Source organism: Argiope bruennichi, chromosome 4, assembly GCF_947563725.1.
Source record: "Argiope bruennichi chromosome 4, qqArgBrue1.1, whole genome shotgun sequence".
NCBI lineage: Eukaryota > Metazoa > Arthropoda > Arachnida > Araneae > Araneidae > Argiope > Argiope bruennichi.
Window position 1 is genome coordinate 134,502,871 of NC_079154.1, and position 16,836 is coordinate 134,519,706.

At 27.9% G+C, this 16,836-nt stretch overlaps 1 protein-coding gene across 6 annotated transcripts in view; it reads left to right on the forward strand.

Annotated features, from left to right (window-relative positions):
- LOC129965576 (GATA-binding factor 2-like) overlaps positions 1–16,836 on the forward strand; it is a 377,227-nt gene that overhangs the window by 267,307 nt on the left and 93,084 nt on the right. For 3 of the 6 annotated variants that reach the window (XM_056079587.1, XM_056079591.1, XM_056079592.1), the window contains exon 1: positions 53–414. The exons of the other annotated variants lie outside the window; for them this stretch is intronic. The gene's annotated coding sequence lies outside the window, so the exon portion shown is untranslated. Of the gene's footprint in view, positions 1–52; positions 415–16,836 lie in introns of those variants that run through there. 6 annotated transcript variants of the gene reach the window in all.

The window sequence follows — 16,836 nt, forward strand, 5'->3', positions numbered from 1 at the left end:
CCGCCCTGCCGTCTTCGCAGTGTTGCTGCACTTTCAAATGAGCTGTGTTGACGCGAGAGTGTGGCAACTGTGTGTGTAGAGAGAGCTGGTTGTAAACTAGGCGTTGTTGATATTAGTGCATCCAGAGTTGTGTGCATTCCGTGCAAAACGAAAGCTCCTATCTTAACGCAGGATTCTTTCTGTATCATTATCTATGGATAGTTTGCTAAAGCGGAAATTTCGATAAGTGTACTTAACATTTGTGCATGTTTTCCGGTGGAGAAATTATCGTAGCCGGCGTTTAACGGACCTGACGCCGGGTGGGATTGGAAAGTTCGTCCTTGGCTGATCCGTACTTCCCCAGTACATTACTGAGCTTGATCTTTGCGACAGCCGTTTGATTATTTCATTTCATAGGATCTTTAAAAAATGATGGTAAGATTTCAATTTTATTATTATTGTTCTGATCAAACTTATGTTTTTATTATATCTGATGGACGCGAAGAGGTTAGCATCAAAGGCGATAATTAAGCTTAAAAAATATTTTCTGTTTCGATTTGATTTTTTTTTGTTTATGAATTTTACATAAATCCTTTAAAAAACAATTATATTGATATTTTCGAAGTATTGAAAAGTAATTTGTCAACAATTATTTAATGGAAATGAGTTCAAAATTCTGAAAGAAAACTAATTCTTAATATTCATCAGTATTTTTACTTGTCCCTTTTTTTAAATTCTGTGATAAAAGTTACAACAATTGACAATTCCTCCGCATTAGTATACAATAATAAAAATAATATAATATTTATTCGTGTATGATAATCAAATGCTTATGGAACTGCCATTTTATTTTTATTTTGATAGAATAAAAAGTTTATTCTTTTTATTATTATTCCATTGATTAAAGTATGTTGTTAAAAATGAATCTTCTAGATTTTTTTTTTTTAAATCCTCCATATTTCACATCATATTTATGAAGTTTACAAAGAAATGAATAAATACATTTTTTGAAAATTATCGCCTGGTTTTCATATCAACTTTCTGAAATAAATAAATCGATGGGAAAGAGGTAGTTCTACGTCATTCCTTATAATTGCAACAAAATTATTTGATTATTTACGTAATATTTTTTTAAAAATTATAATCCAAAGAGAGCAAAGCTTTTCTTTCATAATTATCGATTATTTAATTCTAATATTATTTCCTGACTTTAAAGGCAGGAAATAATGTAGTGTCTTCATTGTATACTCGAATTCAAATGTCATAAACAACACACAATTTCAAATGAAGAGAAATAATCATTAGTTTAGTGGTTATTGTTTATCGATTAATAGACGACAAAAAAAAAAAAAAGTAAATAAAATATTTCGGTTTGAAATTATTTTTTTTACTGTTTAAAGAAGTATGATTTTCCTAAATATCAACGTGTCATAAATTATTATTAAAATATTTTTTTTTATTTTAATAGAAATATTCAGTTCTATGTTAAATATAGATACATTCACTTACATTATACATTACATACGTATAATGGATACTTGCTTTCATAGTTTCTCTTTGTTGAGATTGGAAGATACTTTGCATCTGTATCGAAAACTTTGCTTATAAATAAGCATTTCTTATATGTTCAAAACTTGTTTTTATTTAGTAATTATTTAAATCTTCGTGAAATATTAATAGTTCTTTGTGAGAGAAAAATGGGTTAATGCTACTTACTTATCTTTCATAAAATACAACATATTGATCAAGAACTCATTGTCATGGTGGATTATTGATGTATTTTTTATCTTCAATATGCTTATTCGAATCATTATTTCAAAGTTACCTTCCACAGAATATTATTCCCTGTCTTTAAAGAAGAGAAATTCAAAATTCTTATTCAAAATTTGCTTTTTTTAAAAAAATATAACACCCTCAATGAAAGTAATTTTACGAAATCTATTGCAAACTGAAAAATCAATGCCCACTTTAATAATTAACATTTACCACTAATCTTCAGATAATTTTGTTTCAGAGTGTGTAAAAGGAGTATCTTTTTTTCTGATTCATGTATTTGGATTTTCAGAGTATCTCTTAAAAAACATCATTTAGCGATCCAATAGAATAATTATAAATAAGAGATCAAAAGAGAACAAATATTTATAAATTAAAAATATTGGGTATGTAACGTCTTTTATTAATTGTAATGATCATTGTTCTAAGATGCGGACAAAAACGTCAATATTTATTCCATTTTGTTTGAATTTTCAAGAGTTCTGCTATGAAAACACTACTGCTAAATCCGATAAAATATCTAAATTACTTTTCAAATTATAGATAATATATAACATTATTTAATATTCCTCTATTGTCCAAAAATTAAAACATAATGATGCTCATTTATATGGTTATTTCTAATGTGAAAAATAAACTTAAGCTTTATTTTTCCAATATTTTAAAATCTACTGTAGAAAAGCCCATTCCAACCAAATGTGAAAATATATTTATAAATGACAGAAGACGCACTTTCGGCAATCATTATTTCGATTTTCATTTGAAATCGAAATGCGATGATCGCTGCTTACAGACATAGCATGTTGATACTGCTACTCGTTAAAGATTATATACACCAAAGGGACGTTGAGCAAAGAAACGGCAATAACCGTGATTGATACTTACATTAGAGTGTAATCTCTCCGCAATGAATCGCCTATGCAGAGGAAAATTGCATCAAAGGGGGCACCTCTCCCACCTGACACCGCACCGTGGATGAATTAGACCCCTGCCGTTTAAGTTTGCGGTAGCGGCTAGTCCGGACTGTCAGTCCCCATTAATCAAAAAGTAATGCTGAGTATGAGAAGGAGGGTTTCAGAGATTTTTCTGCGGCAGAAGTGTCAGGCGGCAAACTTATGCTCGTTTTAAAGACTTTCTTCCTAAAATTATTGCTTGTAAATTAAATAAACTGTTTATGTTAATCCAGTCAACCTACTAAGTCGGATTTGGTAATCTTTCGGCGACAGTTTTATTGAATAACATTTTCGTTCGGAAAACAAAGTGTTTTGTGCAGCACTGATTCCTAAATAATTTGATAAATATTCTAATAAATTTATTCAGGGCTAATTCTTTAATATTTTTTTTTTGTTTAAAATAAACATAATCAGTTAATTTAATAATGGAGAATTTTTGATGATGTTTTTAAATTAGATTCGAATTTTCTTTTTTCTTTTTGTCGCTTTTTCTTTACTTAGCAACGTTTCTTTTCCAGTCTTCCTTTTCAGAATTTAAAAGGTTCTTGAATAAATTATATCGAAAAAGACTGAAAGAAGAAAAATATAAGTCTTTATAAAGACTAATTAGAAAAAAGAAGAAATGAAAAGACCCAATAAGAACATTTAACGTTAACTTGCATTGAATGTAGTTATACGAGTACTTGAGACCAAATTATGTTTTTGTTCACTGAAGATTATACTGTGCTCTAAAAAAGTTCATTGCACTAAACCTATATACCTTGTTTTAGTAAAAAAAAAAAAAAAAAAAAAAAAAAAAAAAAAAAATTATGTAATAATACCTTTAGCGAATATGCGAATGACTTCGTTTAAACTGGAAAATATCCAGATAATAATTTACGATAACAAAGCATTTAGAAAAATTCATGTGCTTTTCTTTTTTAAAGTACACATAACATATAATATACTTTTCAACTATCCAAATTATTGAATCTAAAATATTACTTTAAATTTATATCCTTCTTCCAATCACCTTATATGAAAATCACAATCGAGAATTTTAATTTCTGTTTGACACTATTTTCAGATTCCTCTTTCACAATATCATTCACCTTTGGATTTTTTTTAATGCAAGCTTATTGGATTTATATAACATTTTTTTTTTATCATTGTCAAAATAGAAACTAAACAACAGTGTTCCTTCTTAGAATATTTATAATATATATTGATACAAAATTAGGCTATTTGATTTAAAAAATGTAATTATTAAAAAATGATTTTGGGACATGTTTCGATGAGTTATTATTCTAGCGTATTGCGTAAATATAAGTATAATAATAAAGAAGAGGTTGAATTCTTACATTTACAATTCAATATAACAAAATTTTACTTTCCATTTATAATACAGTAAAATATTGCTATTATCGATAAAATGCACCTTAATATAAGACATAAAAATATAATTCTTAATGAATGTATTTATTATATATGATTTCTAAAGAGAAAGGTTCAATTTAATAATGCATTTTCCACAAAACTATTAAAATGAATTTCGAAATAATTCCATAGCCAGTGAATTTAAAATCTACTTAAGTGCTTTCCGTTAAGTGAGAAGCGTGCCAACGCCCTACAAAAGATACATTCATATCTCAGACTCTCGTGCATCTCTTTGAGCAAGATAGTTTTACTAATAACGTATTTTCCTTTGGGAGAAAACATTTTTCATAGACAAAATTGAGAAAGACGTGTCACACTTCGGACACTAAGGGACAATATCTTACAGTGGATCAGTTCACCGTTTCCTTAACAAACGTTGAACTGTCATGTCAGGGAAAATTGCGAATCACGCTAAAATATTGATGGTTTTCTACACGCAAAGAGAGTTAGTATATTTACACTGAAATTAAAAGCAAGATTTTCTCGGAAAAATTTCGATCCGTGTGTTATATGGTTGGGAAATTAATAAGTGAAGAATAAATAGGAACAAATAAATGGTATTATTAAATTATGCATGAAATGTTTCAATTATGAATTTATATGGAAGTTACGGAAGTTTGTTCACCCATAATCATATTGCTTTTCCCTATAAAAAATAATTTAAAAACATGCTATTTTATTTGTCAAAAATTTAGTGTTTATGCTATATAATTGGCTATTCTTAACTTAGCTTTACTGTACATATAGATAGGTCATATGAATTCTATTAAAGACATTAGAATTAAAATTCTAAAGTAGGATATTTAAAGAAATTTGGAAGATTGAAATCTATCTTACACATTTATTCTTTGGAAATATAAAGTAGTTATAGTTTATTAAGATGCATATTTGCAATTGCCACATTCAATACACTGATGGTACACTGTACATTCAATACTGATACACTGAATACTGTCATTTTTCATATTCTTGATTCTTCATTTTTGACGTGATCGTATCAAAGAAGATAGAATTTCCAAACAGAGAAGAAAGCCATTCTCGAAGTATATTTTAATAAGATCTAAATTCTTTATACAGAATAAATATATAAATAAAACTTTTAAAGCTGTATTAGATTATTTTGTCTCATAAACTGAATATTAGTTACGCAGATCATGCTTTCTTCCTATACTGCTTAAAGTAAGATAATATTTGAAAGGATTTCATACTCGAAACCTTCAGGTAGGGCACAAATGATCGTAGTATCAAATAGTATGTATTGCAGAATCGTATTTACAGAATTCCACATTCTCCAAATACCAGTTACATCTTACATTCCAAGCTGTGAGATCCGTGCAAGCTCTAAGTATTATGACGGAGTGATTAGGATAATTACATTTTTCGAGCGTGGGATTGTAATAGAAGTGAATTGACATTGCTAAAATTCCATTTCCTCGTAAAAAAGACCCATCTCATCCGGGAGGGTCGATCTTATAATAAAAAAACAACTAAGTTTCCGATTTTAGAAAACAAAGAAATTTATTAAACAAAAGCGATAACCATACAGAACGAAACATTAAATCGCAACCCACGGAACAAAAGTATTTATATGCTTCGCTCCAAACCCTGTAAAGATTTTTGATAAATACATTCTGCATGAGATTCCAAAAGAGAGCTATAATAGATTTAAAAAGAAAGACGGGAAACGGAAGACTCGCGTAGAATAAAAAATGAAACATTACATGGTTACTCTTAAAGGATTTGCTTACCACAGATATGCCTTAAGGACTATTAAGTGCTCGAATTTACACAAATCGAAAGAAATATTCCAAACAGAGATACACATGGTTATAAATAGATATCCCATTTTCTTTTCTCAACACAACTTGGCTGTTTCACCAACCAAGCATTGTTAAATACTAGTTAGATAACGCATTCTTTTTATAGCACACCTCTTGATACCAATCTTATCTTTAAAAATCATTCAGGCAAAATAAACGATGAAACAAACGCAAAAGACCCCTCGCAGAAAGAAGGAAGCACACAATAGATTCTTCATTTACGATGCACGAGCACCCTTAATATTCGAATTGGGAAGTCTTCTCCCGACCGTAGAAGAAGGTGTGCTGCTGAATTTTATGCTCCAAAGAAGCCTTGTCCAACCTGTTCTGTTCCCTAGCACGTAGGTACCTCGTTTCGGATAATGAAATGCCTTCATTACTTCGAGTCATTAAATGGTTGTAGATGACCTTATTGCATCAATTAAATCAGTTATAATGATCTACATCATTAAGTGAACGGAAAGCGAGTGTAACATTTTTTTCAACGGTATGTGGATGGGTCTGCAGTGATAAGATGGTGGACATTTACGCTTGGGATTGCGGACCCGTTTTATGGTAATCACTTTCATTAAAAACACACTTGTTGATTGTTGAAACATCAATCCGACATGTGTTAATATGTCTCAACTAGAAATGCAACGCTTTGAAAAATTCTGGTCGATCATTGATTCATCAGTCGATGCTTTCAGCCTTACCTTCTTGATTAGGACTAGTTATCCGTGAAATTCCATTAATCAATAGGATATCAGAAATACTTATAAAAATATAATAGCTCCGTGACAATTTTTATAAATCATACTTTCTTTTGGAAAATATATATATATATAACAACAGAACTCGAATACTTATTCATACAAAATTTTCTTCGTGGTAAAAGAAACAATAGAAGATTCTCGACACCCAAGTTCCTGATCAAGTGCTTACCAAACGGAATTCAAAATTTTTACAAGAAACAGGGTTGCGCAAGAAAATGATTATTTTTCTTCCAATTCACAGCAAACCATCACAGTCGGACAAATTTAGAAAGACATTATAAGAAAATCAGAAGCTGTCAGTGTATATGAAAAGGAATCTTAAAATAACCATTTTATTTCTCAGATATGAATTAAGATACATTTTAAATGCATTCTGTACAAATTACATTTCGAATTAAATACTTTGCAATTGGATTGCGTAATTTAAAAGGCGTACAGGCTACAAAGTGACTGATCTTAAAAAACCTTCGACTATGATATAATGTTCAGTACAGTGTTTAAGATAATTACACGTTACAATTTATTCCCCTAAATCATCAGATCATTCAGATTACGCATGCTGATCTTATTTTTTAGATAATTAAGAATCTGATATTAGTAAAAATTAAATATCTCTTGGATTTAAGTTCAGTCTTCTCTTACCGTGTAGAATGAAACAAAAGTATTATTATAATAAGAAACATTCCTGACTTCTGCAAAACGAAATAAGGTAGTATTGATTGGCATTCGTAAAATCCATTCAACTCTTGAAACATATTTATTATAAAATGTTAATTATATTGTGTTTAAGGTTTCGTTGGGGAAAAAAAATTATCAAGCCTAAGTTTAGTCAGCATGAAGTTGTTGATCTAGTTTAATAAGTAAGTTTAAAAAATAGTTTAGTAAAGTAGTTACCTCTAGTAACTGCTTATTAGCATAATTTTTTTATAGAGAGAAATTTATTTATTTATAATATTTTTAGAGTAATTACTAGATTAGAAAGGACGAAACTTTGCTTTGATTAACACAATCAATTTTCTCTACATTCATATGGAATGTTTTTTTCTTGCAATGTTTTATTACGGTTTAGTGTTTCAATAAAAATTAATTCCCTGTAGTCAAATATCCATTTTGTCTACTGATAAAAATAAATTTTTATTCTTTGAAAGTTTAGTATGGTGTAAAATAGTGCAAATTTGTGACAAAAAAAAAGCATTTAGAATTTTAATAATGAAATTCCAGACATTTCTATGAGAAAGATCTATATTATTTTCTTATGGTAAGGAATGAAAGCTATAACTAAAAAAAAAAAAAAAAAAAATTTAAAAAAAATTAAAAATTTGTAAAACATGCAGCAGCCTTGAAATATTTGCGTGTTCAAATAATTTTATTTTCAAAGTACTTTACCAAAATGAGATATATCACAGATACAATTGGATAGTTTCCATACTGGCTTCATTTTAAAATATTTATAAAAACATAAAACATTTAACTTACAATTCAATATTATATAATTATTATTCAATATTTCCTGACTATTACAGAAATTGTAAATTTATAAAAAGCCTGTGATTATTACTATTGGCTATATTATCAATGCGCTTAGTTTTTAATTATGCAGTTATTATCGTTATTCGATTTTACTGGAGTCAGTTAAATCAAGCATGATACTAGTAATAACAAATACGAGTAATAACAGATTTGTGCGGATATTAATTTTATTATAAATCAATGCATGCAAATTGGCAAAATGGTGTAAAATTAGTAAATACATGTTTGTATAATGTACAAAAGTTAATTGAGCAAATTGATAACGCAGAAGTAAGAACTTTTGAAAAAGTTGAAGCCTAATTTTCAATACTAAATCTACAGAAGTAAAAAATTAAAATGGTATAATGAATAAATAAATAAAATTCATGGATAATTTTTAAAGTTTTAAAAAGTATTTTCTTCACATAGGATTTTTCTTAATTAAGAGTCAAAAATGGAACATACTATGTCATTAATAAAAGATAGTTTCATTTTATATCCTAAGAATCCAAAATTCGTTTACTACAAAATGAATGGCAAGAAACGCAAAGGAAAACAAAACATAAAAAAACTGGATTCATATTATTTTCAATTAAATTGTACATTTCTTTGTGGGTTACGGTTTTAAAACAATACATGTCATTTATAACTTATAAAAATGTCATTTAATTTATAATCCAATCGAACAGATTTTTAAAGCTTGATTTTAAGCACAAATTATTTGATTCATTTAAGGTGTATCATCTCAACATTTTTTTTTTTTTTTGTCACAACCCCAAAATTCGAAAATCAAAACAGGAAGCGAAGCATTAAAAAATTATTTCATTAATGGATTGTCGATAAATGAAAATAAATACAAAAATTAAATATAATTTTGAAATTGCTTAAAATAAGGTAGTTGTTTTTAAATGTTTGTACTTGAAAATTTGTAAGGCTGTTTCTTTCATTCAAAAAAGTGCGGCATTATTCCAAAAATTTAAGAATCTTTTACAAAAGAATCCAAATAATACAATTTAATTTTAAAAAAAAGATTTATTTTATCTGCAATTACTTTTGAAAAATGTCACACATGACAAGAACCTGAAATTTGACAAAATCCAAATCCTTAATCTATGAAATCAATCCTGTCTAATTAGGTTAGAAACATGAAATATTTTCAAATAAATCCAGTGCATAAAGGAGAAAACATCCTTTCCGTAAAAATAAAAGAAAAAAAATCTTTGTTTTGGAAAAACAAAACAAAAAAATTAATAAATAAAGCAAAAACTGATTAATGGGTGTCTTTAGGTTTTCCTTTCAGTCTTAAGTTGTTTTTTTCCGGGTGCATCGAGCATAACTGATTCAAAATCGCATTAGCCCCAAAAAAGCGCCGTCTTGGAGGAAGCCCATGATAAAAGCAGATATCACTCACTATTCGGTTCTTTGTGTGAATCCTTTTGAAAAAAAGAAACGTGTTAGAAAGGAGATTTTAAGCTACTGTACTCAATGAACCTCTATCAACTCATTTGACCAAAACATATCACTCATTTCGCATCTATTTTCTGACAATTTTTAACAGATTCTTCTGAAGAGATATAAAGTTTAATTGAGATATACGTTAATCAACTTGGATTTTAAAGAACTGCATCAATACCCTAGAATGAAAGATTTAACAAGGTAAATGGCATTGGTAAATAATTAAGTTAAAAATAAAAATTATTTCATGCTAAAAATAGTGCAAACATTTGTAATTGATTAAAATTTCTTTGACAAACAAAAAAAAAAAAATAATAAGTAAAAAATTTTTATCATGATTTCAAAATTGAAATATGTGTGCGTGTGTCAAAATTGCTAGATAAATTTGATCACCTTACAAACTTATAAAAAAATCGAATTTATATCGATTACAATACCACTGGAAAGAACGCAATACGTTTTATAGCATTTCTTTGAGGTTTTTTTACGTTTTAAGGCTTATTACTAAGCTTGAAAAATATGCCAAATATAGAATAGTGTAACTTCTCATTATCATCTGAGCTTCTCATTCTGTTATGTTCTCATTATGTTCTATTATTCTTTGTGAAAGAATTATTGTACACTTATTGAAAGAATTATTATTGAGTATTGTCTAATAGAGATCCAACACGGTTTTCAGTTCAATTACTGCATAACGCATTGAAGGAAATAACTGTTTTTGAATATAAAACGGAAGATTTATTTCATAATTATAGTATATGGCGTGGACATACTTCTGACTTTTATATACAGAACTGATGGTTTATTTATAGTTTGCTAAGGCATTTCGTCAAAGCTACAAATACTTTAATTATATATCCAGATGTCGAAATGTGTGAAATATAATTTATTAAACCTAAAACAAATCATGAATAGGAAAATCGGATGCAAACTCTTGAGAAAAATAAATCTTAAGCACATTTAAATTTTTCAATGCATAAAATTCTATATTCTATTTCACTATGACATTTTATAATCATACATTAAGTGAACATTGCAAAACTAGATTTGATCATTTAAATATTCTGTTCCTTTCAAATATTTTAATGATTAGGCAGTATATAACCTATTAATATATAACCTATTAATATAAGTATCATAAATGGTTAAGCTTATCTCTCATTTATAATATTCAGTGCAAGTGAACTCCTTTGCTGACACCTTCTTCTTGTGTAAAAGAACGATGAAGAATTCCCATCGACATACGAAAAAAAAGTACACTTAATTTAATTCTCAGATCCTCTGAATTTCCATATATTGCGCTCGTATATAAAGTAGAGTTTCATAATATACTGGAATACATTATAACTTTTTATAGAAAAATTCTTAAATTTCATTAAACAAAATTTCTGTAAAGTCCATTTTGAGGAATAATAATATTTTTAACTGGCTGACTTAAAACTGGTTGATTTAAAGGAAAAGGTTGCCACATTGTCACGAAAGCGATGAATAATAATAATAATAATAAACCACGAATCGACCTCTGAATAGAAAATTGCTAACAAAAAAAAAAAAAAAAAATGTAATTTTTTTTGAGTATTTTGATGATCAAATTTAAAATTATCTGTTAAGTTTCTCCTAATCCCTAGTAATTCGATAAAACCGAACTTTCAACATAGAAAAACTGACAAAAAACATTGCTTTTATTTGAAAAACGCACTTACAGGATTCTTTAAAATGCACTTATATCTATTATAACTATTTAATTCCACTAATATTATGTTCTGGAAAAATAACAAGGAAATTTAATACATACGATTTAATCCGATGAAGAATCAGATAAATAAGAATCAGAAATCAGATAATCTCTTAGCGCGACATCTAGTGGAGAACCGTGGAAATTTCACCTTTTTTTAATAGTTTAAAAAAAATAAAATAGTAAACAAATACGGAGCTTTTTCCTCATTACATTCATCAACAATTATGCACGGATGAGAAAAAATGCATGCTAGCGTGCAGAATCATAAAAATTTGGAAGCGAATGGAAACAAATTGGATCTTTTATTAACAAAAACATACATTTCGATTTGGAAGCTCTCTATTCAGCGTCTGCAGAGCCAGATTCCTCTTTTGTGGTTTGCCATTCGGAAAGAATGGAGCTGGTCTTCTTATCTCTTTCTGCATTGTCTCAATCATTGTTAGTTGCTGCATTCTTTGCAACGGAGAAGAAACGGCGTAAAAAATATTTCGTATTGTCCATTATGTTGAAAGACGTTGGAAATGTGGTTCTGATTTTCGGCGTTTTTTCCTTCGTTCATATTGCCAAAGTTATGATATATAGAGAAAAAAAAAAACTATTACAATAGCCTGATTTATATTGACTGTTCAACAAATAATAATCATAGAAGATAAAAAAAATATTTCGAATATGGTCATTTTAATTCAATTCTCTGCGAAGTTTTAAAGAATTTTTCAACAGAAGTACCTAGAGAGTCGATTCAAAATATTTTTGTGAAGAAGGGATTTAATAATTATTTTTCTACTTTATTTAATAACTATTTTCTACTTTATTATTTATTTTATTACTTTATTATATTAAATTATTCTATAGATTTTTTTTCTCAATGTATCATAACTTTGGTAATGTGAATGAAGAAAAAAAGCGCCAAAAATCAGAACAAGCATTTCCAGCGTCTTTGAACATAATGAACAAGGAGAAGCACTTTTAAATCCTTATTCATCTGCTATTTACTTCTCTTTAAAGAATATATTCTAATATTTAAAATTATTTCAGACCCTTTTTAGTAGAACCATAATTTGCTCCAACAATACGAACAAATATTCAGAACGGATATAAACAATAATTTGATACAGTTATTCTGATGGTATAAAGCATTATACCTCCTTCAAAATGAGCTATTTTGATATTAGTAGAAATACCATCCATTTGTAATAGGATTTTCTTCTATAATAACACTATTTTCATAGAAACATTGATTTTCTGCATTGATATGATTTCAAATAAATTACAATAATTTCAGTATATTTGATTTAACAGAATCTGTCACTTCAGTTGTGATTGTTACTGATAATGGTTTTAAAATCTGCATTACGTAGCAACCTTGAATGGCCAAAAATGCCTTCTTCCATTTATATAGAACTCAATTGGGTTTATAAAGAAAGGGTTTTTATTTAATTTTCCATTTGGCCATGCATCCATCCAATATTATTTCAAAATATAAAGTGAAAAATACATAATCCTATTATGAATATATAAACTGATGAAATCAATTAATTGCTAAACGAAAAATATTTAAATAAATTTGAATATAGCTATTGGTTTCTTAGAATTTAAATAATTATTTTTCTTCAATCTCCATAGCATATAATCATTTGCATATGTAAATAAAGTAATTTTAGATACAAACTTTAGAGAAAAAAGTCGTGTTGTTTCAACTCAACGTCAAGAAATTTTTGCATCATAGAAATGAAGGAAGCGAAGACTTATAGAAATTGTACATTACAAACTTTAAGTTTTATAGAAATTGTTATATTACAAACTTTTAAGTGGAATTGTAATTCTATCATTGATATAATCTGCTAAAGAAAGATATAATTTATTTTTTCATAAATATTTCAAATACAATTGCAATTTTATTTTAATTCTTGATATTACTGGGTAGGCTAAAAACTAATTACTGAGTATACTTAAAACTAATAAATTAGAAATAATTTTAACGAAAAAATTTTAAAAACCATATACATCTTAAATTAACTATAAAAGTCAAGAAAACTTATTAATTAATTTTCACTGTTTCTCTGAATGCTCGTTGCGAAATGTTTAGCAAGTATGTAAAGTAAATAATTTTACATGATCCATTGATTTTATATCATTGCATTGTGGTCTATCGTCGTTTTAGGATTTTGAAGATTTTTACGTTAAATTCATTAAATTCTTGTGATTCAGCATTTTGATCTGTTTATTGTTATAAAAGTAAGTTCTACTGAATACAGGAAAAAAGAACAAGTTTAAAAATATAATGAGAATTTCTAACTGACAAATTTGAATTTCAAATCCATACTTTCTCTTATCTTATTTGCCCTGTTCTTTCTTTATTTATTGTCAGGTGTTTAGTAACATTTCATTCACTCTGTTTAACAGTCTCAAAATTAATATCTTTTAATGGTAATATAATCTACTTAAAAAATCGTCTTTCATTAATTTATCATGATATAAAATCCACCTTAAACAGAGTTTTTATTTTTATTTTTTATTATTGAATAGATTTAGTTTCAATTTCTGAATTTCATAACCTAACTCTTCTTGGTTATTTTAATAATTCACTCATTCTTTTTGTACCCTTGCATTAAATAAGTTTCCAAAGAGCAGTATTTGAAATAGAAGATAATTTTAGATATTTGTTTCATGTGCAACTAAACATTTTCTGAATTTTTACTGTTGAAAACAAAGGAATCCTGTCACACCATGCAGACTGAGAATTTTTTTTAGAAATATGTGAATAATTCCGTGCATTTTTCTTATTAATGCCATTTTCAAGTACTAACATTTTTTTTAAAAATTATTTTTATAATAATGATTTAAAGAAATAAATAAAAATTTAAGATTAAGATTATATATTCCTTAATCAAAAGATCAAGAAATTTACCTTTTAGCTATAAAAAAGAAGCGAGTGTTGAAAAACAATAGTTTTTTATTCTTTTGGCTGTGTTTATTTTTCTAAAAATAATCAATAATTTTCATCAAAAGATCAAACATTTTACCCTCAAACAAACTAAGAAGATTATACTTACGCCTCAGTGACACTTTGTGGAATTCGCCATGTCAAGAGTAGGACAAATGTATCCTTAACACTCTATGATTTACACACCTACTTATGCAAATTGGCAGTTGGCAACTCACTGTTTGGTTCAGTTGAACGACTTACAAAATTAAAATGATCTATTTTACTTTATTGTGGGCAACGTTTTTTAAAAACTATTTAAGATTAGTTTCAAAGTGCGAGTCATTAGTTAGAGAGCATTACGTATGCCATCATTTCTGAATGAGTCATAGATTGTATCAGATACTGATTTAAAACAATACTGCTGAAATGTTTGGTAACTGCTGAAATGTTAAAACAATTAGTTCAGGATACCCAAAACACTTTATATTTATGCTCACATTTTAACTATATTTGTTGTCGTCAGCAACCAGATATTTTTAGGAAAATTTCTTAGTTTAAGACAAATCTCACCTTATTTTTTTGAAAAATGTTTGAAAGGAGCAGTTTAACACTTTGAATCATCGAAATTGCTTGGCTTTTTTTCCCCATAAAGTCTCAAATAATCCATTTTCATGCTTTATAAAGTTACTTGAACTTTTTAATCTAGACACTTTAATATTTCATTTTTCTGAAAAATAACACGTTCATATACATTTTCTGTAATATGGTATGAATGTTACAGGAATAAGTAAAACAGGCAAAAGCAATTTCTTTGACATGTTTTACGAATCTTTTACAACAACAAATTTTAATAAAAAGCCTTTAAGAACAATTTAAGAATTTTTTTTGTGTTCACAATGCAACTGTTTATCATGCTTAATATCTTATACTAAATGGTTTAGATGAATATCTGAAAAATTTGGCTAGTTTTAACGAATTGATAATTTCAGCATTGTTGGAAATGTCATGTTTTAAGTCTATTTTTGTAATTATCAATAATGCTTATTACTTTATTGTTTGGAATTATTCTGTGCTACTTCCTATTGTCTTTTAAGGACTTTTACATATTTTAATGTGTAGACTTATCGAATAAATTTCATTACTTTCTGTCTTTTCATTGAATTGTGAATTTTAACACAAACCTTTATGAATAAGATTTAGATTATATAGATTAAAGAAGATTTCTTTAATCTTAAAATGTGTTTTTAAAATGCATTAGGAAGATTTTAGACGCTTATTAACGTTGATTATCCAACAAATACAAGTAAAATGGACTTAATAATAAGAATAAAATATCAAATGTAATCTGAATGCAATTTTCAAAAACAGATACTTCATGGGCTCAATCTTTAATATCAACAAGGTTTGTTGGTTGTTTCTTATCAGATACGGAAGATTTTTTAAAACTTAATATGGAACGCTTTAAGTCCAAATAGTATGAACATTTTCTATCCGAAATGTGTAAGATGAGACGTTTTTAATGTTTGCAGTCAAGTCATTTATATATATATATATATATATATATATATATATATATATTGTAATTTACTCAATAAATTCCTCAATTTTTATTCTAAAACTGCAACAGTTCAGTTATTACTTTGTATATCTAAAATTTTGACAAATATTGCACCCTGAAAGTTATTAATATTAACTTGACGTGGAAACTATTATTCAGAATATTTTTTTAAAAAAAGTAATGGAAACATAATCGACAGTCATTGATCGCACACTCTTGACGATAAATAAATAGATTTAAAAAAAACTGCTTAGTGATTCAGTAGCAATCAATGCTCTGCTGCACATTCCGAGAAAAAGGATGGTAAAACCTGTCATTATGCCCGAGATTAACCATCAAAAACAAATTCTAGAACTAAACAAACACGGGAATGGGCAAAGAGACGATACAGATTATATTAGAGGCACGCACTTAAAATGCATGAAAGTCGCGCGGGTTCTGCATCGTCTGCAGCTCGATTTCTCGGAAATTCACTAAGCCGAAAATGCAAATTAAGTTATTCTTCTTCGGTGGGGGACGGCATAAATCAAGTCTGATTTTTACTTCGAAGATGAGTTGCTGTTGAATTGAATGCTCGCCTCTCTATCGGAGGATAATCACCAGTGAGGATAAGTACGAAGAAAGCGAACATTTATCTTGTGGTCATTTGCATCCCGCGGACTGATATCATAGTCTAGTCAACAACATTTTGACATCCTTTTACTGGTTCTGTATTCTATTAGGACCGTCATGGGGAGTCGTGTTCAGGCGGATGTTTCGATGTTCAATGATAAGATTAAAATAATTTTTAATAATAAAAAGCACCAAGTGTTTTATTTCGATGTGGTTGCTGCACTGAATTATTCCTTAATCGTAGAACTGTGTATGGGAAAATTATGAAATGCGTAGATAAAGAGTGACTTAAAACGCAACTAAAACTGATTACCATCATTAGTAGAAATTTTGCTACTATCA